The 4,217-nt window shown below is 37.3% G+C and overlaps 1 long non-coding RNA gene across 1 annotated transcript; it reads left to right on the top strand.

Moving 5' to 3' along the window:
- The first annotated feature begins 299 nt into the window (after window positions 1–299).
- Window positions 300–1,056, top strand: LOC147629853 (uncharacterized). Its single transcript, XR_015267714.1, has 3 exons — window positions 300–529; window positions 628–717; window positions 934–1,056. It is a non-coding gene; the product is annotated as an uncharacterized LOC147629853 (long non-coding RNA).
- Window positions 1,057–4,217: the final 3,161 nt, after the last annotated feature.

The raw sequence follows: 4,217 nt of genomic DNA, 5'->3' as shown, positions 1-4,217 counted from the left end.
CCTCGGACCACGATTCAATTTGGGAATACAAGTTCGAGGTGTAGAATGCTTATTCCCCATGCTGGACGAAGAAGTCCAAATTTTGAATGATCCTCACAAGGAGATGAATGACAAAATCTTGCGGTGTGTTTTGAGGTATGTGATAAAGCTCACCTTCTCCAACCCCCTTTTTTTGTAACTTACACTTTGTAACTTACACTTTGTAACTTACACTTTGTAACTTACAGTTTGTAACTTACACGATTCATGACAACGCGAGAAAGGTAGTGTTTAATTTTACGTAAGGTTCAACTCGCGTTGTGATGAATCCAGAGATTTTTGGGCCTGTTCTTCAAGCAATGGTATTCTGATGCTGATTCCAATTGTTGTGCAGCTATATTATTTCAATTTTGCCTCGGGAGGTTCAGGAGCAGGTGTACCAAATTGATTCGCTGATCAGCGATTCAAATTCTTATGTTGACATCTGCCCCTGGTTCCGGGATGCTCAAGTGGACACCGCCCGAGTCTTCTTTTTTGCATACTTCGAAGAGTGAGTATTTTTTTTGGAAGATGGTGTATCCATGACATGTGATGTTTTATTCCTCCCGCCACATATCGAAATAGACTAAGATATCCCTACTCATGCAGTTCCCACTGGAGCCTGGTACTCGTTGACGTGCAAACAGCAAGGGTGTACCTCGCAAATTCAGTGGCGGACGTCCACGCCAACGTCGAGCTGTAAGTACAACAAAAGTAATCTCAGACTTAGTTTGTGGATCTATGTAACGAATTCGTTAGTTTGAGTGTGGTGAAAATACTTTTATATTGCTGAAGGTCTGACAAACAAAGCTAATAAACATTATTTTATAATATGAGGGGCAGATAGCAGGCGTGACAGAAGAATTTAAAATTATCATAGGACTGACACGTAGGTTTTGTTAATATTTTTTGAAGATTTGGAGTATCTCCACGTTTTGGGTGGGTTTGTACAGAGGACCCACCACCAATGAAGCCCATTGGGTGGATTTCCTGCCCCACTGAACCCATGTGGTTATTATTATATAGAAGTCTGAAACAGCCCCCTTTTGAGTCCAAATTTTTCCTAATGATTGCTAAGCAGAGGAAGAAGCTAAAGCAGAGAGATCCTGAGAGAGAGAGAGAGAGAGAGAGAGAGAGAGAGAGAGAGAGAGAGAGAGAGATTGTTAAAACTTTGATGTTGGAGGTTTAACACAAATCCGTTTTTCTGAGTAGAAAATGATAGTTTTGATATACAAATATACTAACATGGAGTTTTTCATCAATAAATTGCATTTATGAGGAAAATTAAAAAAATTTAGAGTCCCCACATTTTAGAGATCTCATGGATGTAGTGGATCGTCCTCACACTTAGTTATGTTTATGGGGTTGTAAGGACCTGACAGTTAGTTATGGATGTACTGGCTCCTGACAGGCTTCTGATGTGACCCTTGAATTACAAGCTTTTTGGAGGGAAAAAAATATTTTCATCATACATATTGGTTGGGTGGTGTTTTTTCCACCTCAAAATGTAAAAAAATGAAAAATTAAAAATTTCCACTTTTGGGGCCGACCTAAACACGAGAATGTTTTGCTGATGTGGAAGGGAGATATGGTGGGAGTTAATGAGGAAAGAGATTTCAAACCGACAAGAAAGATTCAATTTGTAGAGAGTAAAGAAAAAAATTCAAAAAGTAAGAGAGACAGTATGAGAAAAGTCAAAAAGTAAGAGAGAGTATGAGAATATTCCCTTTAAAACGTGAAACTAGGGGGGTATGGCTAATGTGGCAAGGCAAAAAATAGGGGTCATCATAGCCTTTGTCTCCCTTAAGCCCATCTTTTTAAGCTCTAATTCTTTAAAATTAGGAATCCTTAGGAGGCCCTTTTTGGGTCCAAAATTTTCCTAATGTTAACCATGGGATTCATACTCTAAAGATAGGTGCACAAAAAGTGATTGTTCAAGTGTACATTCATGTAAAACATTCAAAGGGGGTTTACCTACAAAGAAAAAGATAATGTCTCACACATAGTCATATGATATGTAGGAATAATCGTGAAACACTTGAGGGGGGTACCTACATAATACATATACATCCAAAATGAAGTTCTACGGATTTTTTTACTATCTCAGAGTACAAACAACATACGCATTGGGAGAATAATCTTTATGAATGAAATCCCTTATATGTTGTTAACCACAAAACTCCCCCTACCCAAATATGCCCCTTGATTAGAGGCTTTCTAAAATTTCTATATGCATAATGAGACAAGCACTTGTATTATTTCCTACTAACCTAAGTCTATATGATAAGAACTAAACAAGTATTACACACGCATTCACACACACACACAACATTTCATCCACAAAACATCAAAAGATCTTCTTGACTTGAAACCCATATATTCAATTGAATAAAAGCTCAATTAGAATAAAGTAAATCTTTCAACTTTGTGCATGATTGAGGGAAAGTGAATAAAGTTGGAGTGTATCATTGTATCTTACTTTTGTGTGCATGTGTGTGTGTGTGTGTGTGTGTGTGTGTGTGTGTGTGTGTGTGTGTGTGCGCGCGCGCGCGCGCGCGCGTGCGTGCATGTGTGCACGTGCACATGTGCATGCGTGTGTGTGTGTGCACGCACGTGCATGTGCATGTGCGCGTGCGCGTGCGCGTGCGGGCGTACATGTGTGTGTTCGTAGCCCCATAAATTTTACATAAGAAAAAAGTAGACCTCTAAAGAAACATTTGAAAAAGACTTGATACATAGATCTATGTATAGATCTTCTATAGAAGAGCTCTATGCATAGAGCTTATGCATGTATGAGCTCTATGACCTGTGCGTTTGAATTCTTATATGAATAGGCTCTATACGAAGAGTACATGCATAAGATGTCTATTCATGCATCATGCATGCGCTCTATGCATTAATCTCATTTACATATAGCACCTATCCATAGAGCTCTTATACATACTCTTATGCATAGAGCACAGGCATAAGAGCTTAATGCATAGAAATGGATAATATAAATAGCCCAATGCATTGAGAGTGCCATAAGCACTATGAATCAGGGAGTGGAGTCTTATTAGAATTGAAGTGTAAAAAGGATAGCTTCTTAAAGAGATAAAGTAGATAAAGCCATCTTGAAATGAGAAATAAGAGCCTACAAAGTAGACATAGGGGTTACTTTAAACAAAATCACTTATACATCTTCTAGATGCTCTTAATGCATAAGAGCTCTATGCACATATGGGTTTACACATGAGAGATCTATGCATGAGAAGGATATAGCTCTTACGTATAATCTCTCTATGCGTAAGAGCTGTTATACATAAGCTCTCTATGAATAAAAGCACTTATGCATAGAGCTCTTCTCTATCATATGCATAAGCAAGATTTATGCATAGTCAATATGAAGGTAATTCTAACTTATAAGCAACATCATCAATGCATAAGCTCTCTCTATACATAACCAGCTCTATGCATAGTCAATAAGACGGTAATTCTAATTTATAAGCAACATCATCAATATTATGAATCACTTTAAAAGGTCTATAAAATCTTTGTGCAAGTTTGACAGCTAGAATTTTTTCAACACTCTTAAGTTTGTATTTCTCAATTCTCAAAAAGTAAATAATCTCCTGCTTCAAAAGTTATAGCTTCTTGTTTACGGTTTGCTTTCTTGACATATTTCTCTTAAGATTTAGCAATGGAATAACATACCTCACTTAAAATGCAAGTGAAGTCTATAGTGAATTGACCAACAATTTTGATTTTGTGGGAAAGTCATATAGCTTCATGTTTACGGTTTGCTTTTTTGATATATTTCTCTTAAGATTTATCAAAATAGAATCACATACCTCACTTAAAATGCGAGTGAAAGTATATAGTGAATTTCCCAAGAACTTTTGATTTTGTGGGAAAGTCTTATAGCTAGAAAAGGCAGAGCTTTACCACACAAAATCTTGAAAGGTGCACGACCAACAGCTGAATGAGGGGTATTTTTATACACAAATTGCAGAAGAGATGAATGTACTTATCCCATAAGGTGGGTTTTTGGGCGGCAATAGTGCTATTGGTAATCATAGTCTCTGTCCATTTTTTTTCAGATGGAAAGCTATGGAGAAGTCCAACTTAGTCCCTAAGTTGCAGAACAAAGCCTCTATCTCAAACAATTACTTTTGGCAAACCATGATGCATAAAGATCTACTTGATATACATGTTTGTAG

Source organism: Cibotium barometz, chromosome 17 (genome assembly GCF_041138505.1).
Source record: "Cibotium barometz isolate CiBa-2024 chromosome 17, ASM4113850v1, whole genome shotgun sequence".
NCBI lineage: Eukaryota > Viridiplantae > Streptophyta > Polypodiopsida > Cyatheales > Cibotiaceae > Cibotium > Cibotium barometz.
The sequence above is the reverse complement of the archived record's forward strand: the minus strand, read 5'-3'. Positions and strand labels throughout refer to the sequence as shown.